This window comes from Podarcis liolepis, assembly GCF_965112155.1.
Source record: "Podarcis liolepis genome assembly, chromosome: 14".
NCBI lineage: Eukaryota > Metazoa > Chordata > Lepidosauria > Squamata > Lacertidae > Podarcis > Podarcis liolepis.
The window spans coordinates 32,300,935-32,313,161 of record NC_139569.1 but is presented as its reverse complement, the minus strand read 5'-3'; the positions used below and the strand labels follow the sequence as shown (position 1 = coordinate 32,313,161).

Below are 12,227 nucleotides of genomic sequence, written 5' to 3'. Positions count from 1 at the left end.
AAGTAGCTGGTTTATCTCAGTATATTACAAAAAGATATTTTGTGATTGGTATGTATTTCTGTATATCTTTGAATAGGTATCCATTTTAAAAAGTAGGGGAGGGAGGAAGGACACAACTGTTCAAACCACAAGTTCTCACTGTTCAGATAGACAGCTCTTGGCTTTAGAAGCTCTTGTGCAAAACAACGATGACGAAAACCCTGATATGACTACCGCAGTCCAAACAACAGCTATTGGCAAAGGTTACATGTCTCTGGGCTTCTGGACCTATCAGTATTCAGTGGCAGAACGTGAGTTGCTGTGTTAAGCTGCAGGCAATAGTGCCACTCAACCTGGCTCGCTACCCTCTCTAAACCTCAAAAGAAGCTGATACCGTAATAAAACTAAAGATCTACTCTTGCAAATATTCTGCATTGGAAAGAAAGTTTCAGATGAAGGAATGGGAACAATCCCGAAACAAAGATTAAAACGTTAGACTCATTAAGCAAGCTCCCTCTTGCTCTCTCTCCTGTCAAGAGCCAGTGTGCTGTAGTGGCATGGAAAACATTTGGATTTTGACTCTTGGTCTCCCCTGATCTTAGGATATCACATTGTCTGTCCTTGGTACACGTTGACTCTCAGGGCACGCAGCAAAGGCCTAAGATGCAGCCGCCTTCCTAAAGCCAAGCAGGTCTGAGTCTAGAACAGGCATAGGCAAACTCGGCCCTCCAGACGTTTTGAGACTACAATTTCCATCATCCCTGACCACTGGTCCTGTTGGCTAGGGATGATGGGAGTTGTAGTCCCAAAACATCTGGAGGGCTGAGTTTGCCTATGCCCGGTCTAAAAGGTACCTAGGTGGGAGACCCTGTGTGTAACACAGTTAAAGACTGCAACTGGCTCCTCAAGGAGGCAGTGATGGCCACCAACTTGGAAGGCTTTAAAAGTCAAATTCATGGAGGAAAGGTCTATCAAGGCCCATGATGGCTGTGCTTTGTGTATATGCCTGTGTCTAGGTGTAGGGGTCAAAATATGGATTGCTACAGTTGTACAGTCCCTTCCTCCACACAGAGTCAACAGACACATACCCCTCCAACATTTCTCTGATGAAAATAGGGACACCCTATTCTACACCAGGAAGCTTTCCCTGCATTTGATCTTGCTGCACACATAGACGTCGTATACACATATTCTTCAGTCACCTTGAACCTATTGCAACCTCTCCGCTGAACCTACCTTGCAGGATCATTGTAAAGAAAAAAATGTGTGAGGGAAGGGATTGTGTGCAACAGCTTCCACAGAGAAATGGAATGAAATGAACTTTTAGCAGTAAGCTGCCTTGAGTCCCTGTCAGGCAAAAAGGCGAGATGTAACAACAACAGAAACTGTGATAATGATCAGGAACATACCAGAGAGTAAACCCTATTGAACTCAGTGGGACTTAGTTCTGAGTAAAAATGCTTAGGATTGCAGTGTAAGGCTGCACAGTCTTTACCCAGTTACCTGGGAGTCAGCTCCATTGAATACAGTGGGACTTCCTTCTGAGTAGACAAGTGTAAGGCTCCATCTACAATAAAGGAATAAAGACTCCCCACATTTCCTAAGAAATGGCTGGCTGCTAAAGCATTGGAATTAAAGAATTTAAAGCAGATTGGTGACCTTTTCCTTCAAAATTATAGGAAGGGCTTTGTATGCCAGGTTCACAATTTCCTTCATTTGGTGCAGGGATTTTATTTTCTGTATTTAAAGGACTCTGTTTTCACATGCACGCACACACAACTGTTAATTGTTCTCTGAGACTGGGAGAGGAGGAGAAAGGAAAACAGGGACATCCCGGGATCAAATCAGAAACCGGGACAGCTTCTGTAATTCTGGGACTGTCCCTGGAAAATCGGGGCATTTGGGGAGCATGCAGACACTGCCTGCCCTATGGGAAGGAAATCTTCTGCTTGTTCCTGCTTCAGTCATCTTGTGATGAGCTGTGTTCTATACATGTTGTTACGTGTGCCTAGAACTCCGGTGGAAAAGAGGGCTACAAATCTAAATAAATGAATACACTAGTCATGGCAATGAAGTTTCCATGATAAGAGCAAACAGGCGGACTTGGCTTATAGGCCAGCAGGTGGGCTTGTTCTGTGCAAATGTGCAATTGCATAATTCTTACCAGATTTTTTTTTTTTTTTAAGGGCGGGGAGGGAGACATGCACACATGGAGCGAGGAAAGATCTACAAGGCCGGTGGAAAGCAAAACACACCGGTGAATCTCTGAGGAGAGTCCAGGTGCCTCAGGCAAAGCCAGACGTGTGCAGACACAGATATGAGCACAGATTACGGAGCAAAGTGCCAGGTACAAATGAACTTGAAGCAATGCCACCACATCAAAGGGAAGCATTGTTAACAACACAGAATTCTTCCTCAAGGGATCAAGGGTGGATTTTGCTCTCACTCTGCTGCATTTCATCTCTCTATCAGTCCTGTAAAATAGATCAGGCTGGGAAGCCAAGCCAAGAAGAAAAAAAAAGACTCCTGCAAGCTGCATTTATATTAATACAAATAGAAGTTATTTTGGGTTGTATCCAACTAGTTCTTTCTCAGAGTGTTGTTGCTGCTGCTGCTACATTTATAACCCACCTTTCCTCCACAGAGGTCAAGGTAGCTCTCCAATTTATCCTCACAACAACCCTGTGAGGTAGATAAGGCTGAGGGTGGCCACCCAGCAATTCATCATGGCTAAGTGGGGGTTTGAACCCCTGTCTTCCAAATCCTAGTCCAACACGCTAACCACTATGCAACACTGCCACCCCAACTTAGGTCCATCAATTTCATTGGGTCTGCACTCTGAGTAGGGCTAACACTGAATGCAACCCTTCGTTTCAGTGGTCTCTTTATTGCTCTCAGTGTTTTCTGCTTCTGTTGACACTGCATTGGCACTTATCTCTTGAAGTTGTTGGATTTTGTATATTAAGGATCTGCAAGGCCTGTAAACTACCCAGAGGTCTCGGTTGATAGGCAGAATACATATGTTATGAATAAAGAAATAAGTTCTATGGCCCATAGCGGAGGCTTAGGAACTATGTAGAGCCCCAAAGCATTGCATTACAACCATCGACCACTGCATTCTCAAAAGCCTTGCCCATAAATTGCAAGCTGATGTGCTCACTCTCAGACTATCTATTCGCTTATTTAATTCCTTTAACAGGCTTTATATGCCACTTAATCATCCCAAACCTCAAAGTGGCTTACACAGAATTTGCAAAGTTCATTAAAAAGAATACACTGATAAAATTGTACATTAAAAGCAAGTTAAACAGCAGTTTATCAAAATAAAAGTAAAACCAGCAGTTCTAAAAATATACATTAAAAAATAAAATTACATGTCTGAGTAGGGTTGCCTATACTATACAAACACACACACACAAACCTACATGCCCTCCACCACCCTTAGAAAACCCTTTAATCCCAATTTCATTTTACTTTACACTTTGGTTGATTTACAAAAAGAGAAACACAAACCAATAAATAAATTTTAGAAAGGGGCAAGATCAGACGCAAGATGCACAAAACTTTTTTTAAAAAATCAAAAAAATCAAGACTCTTTGTGCTCCGCACTGCTCCCCCTTTCTTCCCGCCCAGGGTGGCCCTGCCCTCTGCCTGACCCTCATAGCAGGCCTGTCACATGGGGCAGGGCCTTGGCGGTGGTGGCCTCTCCTCCTCCCTGCCTGCTCTCCAGTAGCCGCTATGAGCTGGCAGTGGCAGCCATGGACGAGCCACAGGATTTTCCCTCGAAGCCGCTACTGCTGCTGCCACTACTCAGAAAAAGCATCAGCTCATCCTCCTCCCTCAGCTTGGCGGATGTGCTGGTGGGGGAAATAGGGACATTACGGGATCAAATCAGAAGCCGGGATGGTTTTCGTAATTCCGGGACTGTCCCTGGGAAATAGGAACACTTGGAGGGCTGGTTCACATATGAAGCTCCTTCTTCATTTATTTCAGTTGGTGTACACCAGGGATGTCCAACAGGTCGATCGCGATCTACTGGTAGATCCCCGTGAGGTTTTGGTAGATCGCGAGTCGATCTCTGGCTCCCTTTCCTCAGCGTCGTCAAAACTGATTCCTGCCCCGCCCCCTTGCCCCACCCTCCATTGTTGCCTGATCAGTGGAAGGGAAGATGGAACTTTCTCTCTCATTCAAAGCGATATTGTGAGTGACCTTTTTCCCTTTGATCCTTGCCTTTAACTCCCCCCAAAATGGAACTTCCCTCCTAAGAAAGTATTTGTACAAAAGCGGGTCTTTCTTCCTCCCTAAAAGAAGCTGAGCAACTCTGACCTGAACCGCCCCCCCCAAAACGGGGGTAGATCATTGCCAGATTTTAATTCTAAAAGTAGATCGCACTCTCTTGAGAGTTGGGCACCCCTGGTATACACATTCTTTTATCCACAAGGCCTTCCAGCTATTCTGGAAAGCAACGGGGGTTTCCCTGAGCCCAGCTGCTCCATAAGATCATGTACAGCTCCAGAATAAGGATGTAATCAGCCTTAATCACTCTCACTCTCAGATAATGCCCCGTACCTTTTTTGCCGTCTCTCATCCTATCATAGAATCGTAGAATTGTAGACCTGGAAGGGACCCCAAAGATAATTGCAGAAATATGCAGCTGTGCCATATGGGGATCGAACCTGCAGCCTTGGCATTATCAGCACCATGCTCTAATCAGTTGAGCTATCAGTAGGGGGAACGGTTGTGGCTCAGTGGTAGAGCATCTGTTTTACACCCAGAAGGGCCCAGGTTTAATCCCCAGCCTCTCCAAGCAGGGTTGGGAGAGACCCCAACCGAAATCCCAAAGAGCTGCTGCCCGTCCATGCAGGCAATACTGGGCTAGATGGAGCATTGCTCCAACTCAGTATAAGACAGTTTCCTGTATCTTTTGCTCACATATCCAAATCCGGCCACCAGAACAAACACAACACAATGCAGAATTGCATTTTCCCCCGGCATGAAAGTGGGGTAGGCTTCTTCCTGACGATAGGAAAAAAAAGGGGGGGGGGTAATTGGCACGGGGGTGGGGTGCACGTTTCAACAGTGCTTGTTACAGTCAACAATATTCAAATGGCACAGATATATTTCCTTGAAATAAAGGACAATTTGCGTCTATTTGTTTAAGTCTCCTCGTCCCCATCCCTAAGCATTCCTAAGCATGAAGCAGCCGACAGCCAGCTGCCTCAAACCAGTGTGTGTGTGTCCATTAATTCAGAATTACTCCAATTACGAGCTTTTGATGCTCTGAAAACCTCTCTCTAACCCAAAAGAGATGGAGAGCCCTCAGCCCGTCCAATCAGATCGCTTTCCCTGCTCCTGCCAGCAGATGTAAGCAATTTGCTTTTTTTTATTTCTGCATATTCAGCGCGAGCGAGGCTGTTGGCGACCTTTCGTCCCAGAGCCTGCAGGATTCTAACCCTATCAAATTAAACCATTTTGCTCATTTATTCCCAAACGCTTGGCCGGTGCTAAGCAGGGCCTCCCGCTGCATAGCAATGGCGGGCGATCGTGTCCGCTCATACCCTGAGCCTAATCAGAGATTATTAAGGAAAATATACAGTGCGTTAATTTGATGAGATTGGTTATAGGTACCACAGTTAAAGGTCAGCCTCTTACGTGTATCTCCCTCGGTCACTGCAATATTTTCCCCTCGCTTGACAGCCCTCCGCTTCCAAACAATAGGCCAAGGAGACACGTTTATTTTCGTCACGCTGGGGACAAGCTCAACAGGGATAAAGAAAGGAATTATTTAAAGTTCGCATAAACAAACCAGCCCCATGCATGGCAACCGCCCCCACACTTACCTTCTGCTAAACCCACCACTACCACGGCCTGCAATTCTCTTATCTCTGCATTTATTGATTGTGTTTTGGTCCTGGCCTTAAAAGAACATTGGAAGGAAAGGAGAGAGAGAGAGAGAGAGAGAGAGAGAGAGAGAGCGCACATTGAGATTTTCTTCCGAAGGCTAGGCCCATTTATTGTGGTACTTGCTAGCAAAGCCTAGTAAAATACCCTGGTAAAATCAGACGTCACCAACTTCTCAGTTGCCAGGTTTCCTTGTTAGGGGGTTGGTGATGCTTTTGCAGGAGCCTATGGTTAATATCTGCAACATTCACCTTTCTGCAATTAATTTCCTCTTGCTGGGGCAGACTTTGGTAATATGGTGCTCCGAGAGAGGGAAAAAAATGGTGCCCCCTCCCCTATTTCTTATTTTTCCTATAATTCCTTTTGGTACAGTTGCTTTTTAATGGATCTTCTCAATAGGCTTGCTGAAATGACACATTATTACAAAAACAGTAATAATAATAATAATAATAATAATAATAATAATAATAATAATAATAATTTTGTACCCCCTGCACTGCCCTAAATCTCGTACTACCCTTTGGTTCCTACTGTGTTTTCTCACAGAAGAAGCTGCCTTATAACCGGTGAGACGATTGGTCTACCCTAGGGGTAACCAATGTGGTGCCTTCTAGCAGTTGTTGGACTACAACTCCCATCAAGCTTAAATTGGCCATGCTGGCTTGGGCCGATAAGAGTTGTAGCCCAGGGGGTGTGAGACTTCATTTCTGAGGCCCAAATGTATCAAGCCTCCTTTCTGGCCTTGGGTCCAAGCCACGCCCCCTCCTCAGCCACACCTTCTGTCTCCAAGCCACACCTCTTACTGGTCTTGCCTCACACCTCCCTTGAGTGTTTTTGCCTGGTGAGAATGGGTCCTTGAGCAGTGATGACTCTTCACTGTATGAATGGAGGACAGAGGGTGTGTTTGTGACCCCATCTGCACTCAACATTTAAAGCAGTTCCATACCACTTTAAACAGACATGGCTTCCTCCCAAAGGCTTCTGGGAAGTGTACTTTGTTAAAGGCACGGAGAGTGGTTGCAGGACCCCCTCTTCCCCTCACAGAGCTACAATTCCAGATTTCCCTGGGAAGATGGATTGATTGTTACACCACTCTGAGAACTGTAGCTCAAGGAAAGGGATATGGGTCTGTTAACACTGTATAGTGCAGATGGAGCCTATGAGTGTGTGTGTAGAAACTAGCTTACTGTACGAAGGTATTTTTTTAATGTAATAATGCCCAGTGATATCTCAGAAGCCATGTTTGGGGATTCTAGGTAGGAGCTGAGGGCAGGGGGGACAGGTTGAAATGCCCTGCCCATTTATTTTGCCCCATCTTGTGACTAAAGGAAACCAACGAAATTATGCAGAATAAAGATTTTATTTTATTTTATTTTAAAAAACAGCTTTCCTTGGGGCAGTGTTTGCATGGGGGAAGAAATTCGATTCAGTTTGCATTTAAAGATGAGCCTACCCAGTTTGGAGTTTCCAAAACAAATTCATGAACAGCCGCTCTGTGAAGTTTGCGCTTCTCTGAATTTTGCAAAGCAGTTATCCAGCTAAGTAATGCTTACAGAAATGCGCATAAAAACCTCTATCTTCGTGAAAATGACACACACATATGCACTTTGTTAGGGACATTTGCTTTGCAAAAATGTGTATATTGTGCAACATTGCTTAATAAAAATGTGTATATGAAGAGAAATTCACACTAAAATGCTCATGAATTTTCATGAGGACTTAAAGTGTATATTGCAAGATATGAAGTACTGAATTTAAGACTGTAAAATAAGAAAACAAAATTAACACATTCTTTCCCCCCCAGGACAATGACTAACTTCTTTTTAAAATGTGAATATGCAGTGCTTTTTTCTGGGGATACGCAGGGGTACGCATACCCCTAAACATTTTGTGAATCTTTGTACTTTTGGGCATTTACTGTATTTATTTCCCCTGATTTGAACTATAAAATGGCCATTTTCTTGAGTCAAAATGAGAGTATCCCTAAACATTTTTAAAGGAAAAAAGCACTGGTGTGTGTGTGTGTGTGTGTGTGTGTGTGTGTGTGTGAGAGAGAGAGAGAGAGAGAGAGAGAGAGAGAGAAATAGTATGGTGTGTTTAAATTGATGTGAATGACAACTCCGACCCAGGAAGAGCGGCAGATAAAACAGATGAACTATGCTGAGATGGCAAAACTTACAGGAAGAATTAGAAACCAGGAAGAGGCGGACTTTAATAAAGAATGGGGAAAACTATTGTAAACAATTACATACATTGATAAGATTGACAGAAAACTTGTAGTAAAAATTTGAACTATGGAATGATAAAGGATTTATAAGAATAGAGTTATGAAAGAGATGCAGAGGGGGAAATTATGTTAAGATCCACAAGGGGGGGGAGGGCAAAGGGGATTTTATGTTTATGTTTTTATTTCGCTTGTACATGTAAAATAGAAAATGGAAAAACAAAATGGAAAAATAAAAAATAAACTGATGCGAAGGAGGTGTCCAGCTTGTCACTGACAAGAATAGAAAGGGTTACCATCTCTACTTCTCCTAACCTAAGTCAACAGATTTTACTTGGAAAACCTCCCCCTCCTACAGCCTTTTTGTACAGGAAATGAAGTGCAGGAAATGCAATATGGAGACATGACTTACCCGCAACGGCGTGTCACCATTTTTATTATCAGGGGTGTAATCACCCTTCGGGGAGGAATCATTATTCCTGCTAGGTACAAGAGCACACCAGGCCACCAGATTGTGTGTAGAAAATAGTGAGGGATAATTCCACCCCTTCATCATTCAGGACTTTACTTTGTCAATAAGAGGGAGAAGGGATTATATCTTCTTTTTTTAAAAAATGGTGACCGTTGAAGAGATTTATCTTTTTAAAGAAAAGAAAAGAGACATCCTTTTTTATTATTATTATCCCTCCACCTGGTGGGAATGAGAGCAATTTTGATTTCAAAATGCCAGCTCTGTGGCAAATGCCTTCAGTAGCTCTGGCCTGCTGGGCCTTTTCCACACAGGCGTATTTCCAGCGCAAAGGCCTCCTTTCTTCATTCCTCGCTGGCTCCTCCGGCACTTTCTCTCGTTTTCCTTTTCATGAGCATGCCCTTGCCGTCGCCTTTTGGCCGTCAAAACAACAACCTGTTCATTCAAGAGGAAAGGTAGCTCCAGACTTTGTTGCCACAGCTACTCTGCCATCTCATAGTAAAAGGCCTCGTTTCTCCTTAATTGAGGTCTTGAACCATTACTATTACCACTACTATTATTTTTACAGTAGGTCCATTAGGCCAAATTGTCCTCACTTCCCCACAGAAGCTAGCAAACTCTCCAACATCATCTTGGCTACAGGGGCACCAACCACAGGGGGCAGAAGGGGCTCCAGCTCCCTCAATATTTCTGGGCAGGGGCCAATTCCCTCACCATAATATTGAGGGAGCCGCCATACCCCACTGCCCCCAGGTGAGTGCTGGCGCGCTGGGTCAGAGCAGGACACACAGAGGGTGATTTTCACCCTCTGCATTTCCCACCACCACCAGGAGTTTCCATGAGATTTTTTAAAATGAAGTAAATAGCTGTGGAAAAGTGGAGAACTGAATTTAAGGTTGGGAAAATGAGAAACTGAGAGAACCGAACTTGATAGATTTGTCCATCTGTAGTAGGAGGAAAGTTCTGGAACATTCTACCTCTTCAGCTATCTAGGACCCTATAAGGAGGGGAGTCCAATGCTCAGGATGAGAGCCACCACTTTAGGAGAAAGGCATAACAAGAACGGGAAATCAACCTAGGGCCATTGCTACTGCCAAGATGAAGGAAGAGACATGCTCAAAGGGTTCATGCAAGCACATTCAACATTTAAGTCAAAAGACTGCACCTGACCAAAGGCAGATTGCATGACCTTCCATAAAGAAAGAAGAAGAAGAGTTTGGATTTGATATCCCGCTTTATCACTACCCGAAGGAGTCTCAAAGCGTCTAACAATCTCCTTTTCCCTTCCTCCCCCACAACAAACAAACTGTGAGGTGTGTGAGGCTGAGAGACTTCAGAGAAGTGTGACTGGCCCAAGGTCACCCAGCAGCTGCATGTGGAGGAGCGGAGATGCGAACCCGGTTCCCCAGATTACGAGTCTACCACTCTTAACCACTACACCACACTGGCTCTCTAAAGGAGCATAGCAAGATGTCTTATATTGAGTCAGGCCACTGGTCCATTGAGCTCAGTACTGGAACTGTCTATGCTGACGGGCAGCAGCTCCACAGGGCCATTCCCAGCCCTACCCAGAGATGCTGGAGACTGAACCTGAGGTCTTCTGCATGCAAAGCAGATGTGATTACTTTTCACAATGGATAGGGTGCCCTTTCTGCCCCGCACCCCCATTGTCAATTGAAGTGATCCAGCTGGCTCTTCTTACAAATATACAATCTCACCCGCAAAGCTGAATAACAAAATCTTACCTGCAAGCAAGGCAGCAGTGTTGAGTCAGCGGAGGCACAGTGGAACCAATCACAACAGTGCCAGAACAAAAGCAGAATGAAGAGAAATAAGAGAAAGCTAGAGAAAGAGAATAATTGAAAAGCTCTGTGGTGTGGATTGTTGGAGTCCGGTTCATGGAAGGCAAGATATAGGCTTTGTTATCTACTATACAATGGCATTGGGACTTTCATAACCTTCTGTCTATGTTTCTTCATATATCCTCACATAACAGCAGTTCCGTTCCCCAAGATCTGTTTTCTAAGAAGTGGAATTAAACTTTAATTCAGTGTTATGTGTTATGTTGCCAGAAGGAAGTTTGGCTAATAATGCTCCCTTCCTCATGATCCGTGGCGCTAGAGTTCTGCAAACCCTATAGTGCATCATGCTTTGTATTGCTGTTTTGTGCCTAAGATACTGTTGCTGCTGCTGCTTCTGTGGGATCTTGATGGAACAAATAAACACCTTGGCCTACAGAGTTTGAAATAAGGGATGGAAATAATAAGCTCAACAACAACCACAACTACCACCACCACCACAACAACTCACTCTAGGGTCCCAGGGTGAGTTTTATCAATTTAAACACAGTGTTAAAAACCATTCAAAACTACGTACATTCACAGAAATAAAGCAGACCCTAGAAATATACATCTCAAATGTCAAAAGCTAGGATAAAAAGGTGTGTTTTCAGCATTCACTGGAAGCGGCACCTCCATGAGGAGGGAGTTCCACAACTTAGGATCGGCCACAGAGGACACCCTCTCCTGGGACGCCGCCCTAGCTTCTGAGGGCAATGAAACAAGCAAGGACCTTCTCTGCCAATCTTAGCACTTGAGAGGGTCTGTAGGGGGAAAGAGGTGGTCTTTCATATAACTGGGGCTGTGTCATGTAGGGCTTTAAACATGAGCATCCACCTTGTATTGGGCCAGGAAATGAACTGGCAACCAATGCAGCAGTTTTAAAAACAGAGGTTATACAAGATCTAAATGGAACCCCAGCCAATAAACTGGCAGCTGCGTTTTGGGCCAGTTTAAGGTTCTGAGTCATCTTCAAGGAAAGCCTCAGATAGAGCACTTTGCAACAATCCAATCTGAAAGTTACCAGAGCATATTTAAAGGGCTTTTACATGGAAGACGGAGCACGCTTGCTTTCTGCTGCTCTAGAGCAGGGGTCAGCAAACTTTTTCAGCAGGGGGTTGGTCCACTGTCCCTCAGACCTTGTGAGGGGCCGGACTATATTTTGGGGGAAAAAAGAACGAATTCCTATCCCCCACAAATAACCACCAGATGCATTTTAAATAAAAGCATACATTCTACTCGTGTAAAAACACGTTGTTTCCCAGAGCATCCGTGGGCCGGATTTAGAAGATGATTGGGCTGGATCCGGCCCCAGGGCCTTAGTTTGTCTACCCATGCTCTATAGCAGCGTTCTCAACCTGTAGGTCCCCAGATGTTGTTGGACTACAACTCCCATCATCCCTGAGCTCTGGCCTTGCTAGCTAGGGGTGATGGGAGTTGAAGTCCAACAACATCTGGGGACCCACAGGTTGAGAAAGGCTGCTCTTGAGGGTAGAGTCCGAGCTAATGGATTCCAATTACAAGAAAGAAGATTCTGACTAAACATTAGTAATAATTTTCTAACAGTAAGAGCTGTGTGACAGTGGAACGGACTACCTCAGAAGGTGGTAGACTCTCCCTCATAGGGGGATTTTAAATAGAGGTTGGTTGGTCATCCGTCAGGGATTCTTTAGTTGTGATTCCTCCATTGCAGGGGGTTGGACTAGATGACCCTTGGGGGTCCCTTCCAGCTCTACAATTCTGTTATTCTATATATTCCATACAGCGGCTTATTCGTTTCTGTCAAAAATGGCCTATACCTGGTAAACCAGCAGAA

At 44.5% G+C, this 12,227-nt stretch overlaps 1 long non-coding RNA gene across 2 annotated transcripts in view; it reads right to left on the bottom strand.

Annotated features, from left to right (window-relative positions):
* Positions 1–6,736, bottom strand: part of LOC310693330 — a 38,031-nt gene extending 31,295 nt beyond the window's left edge. The window contains exons 1-2 of one of the 2 annotated variants that reach the window (XR_014519087.1): positions 6,677–6,736; positions 5,820–5,895 (exon numbers count right to left, since the gene is read on the bottom strand). This is a non-coding gene — a long non-coding RNA (uncharacterized lncRNA). Of the gene's footprint in view, positions 1–5,819; positions 6,068–6,676 lie in introns of those variants that run through there. The other variant, XR_014519088.1, reaches the window with a different exon arrangement.
* Between the last annotated feature and the right edge of the window lie 5,491 nt (positions 6,737–12,227).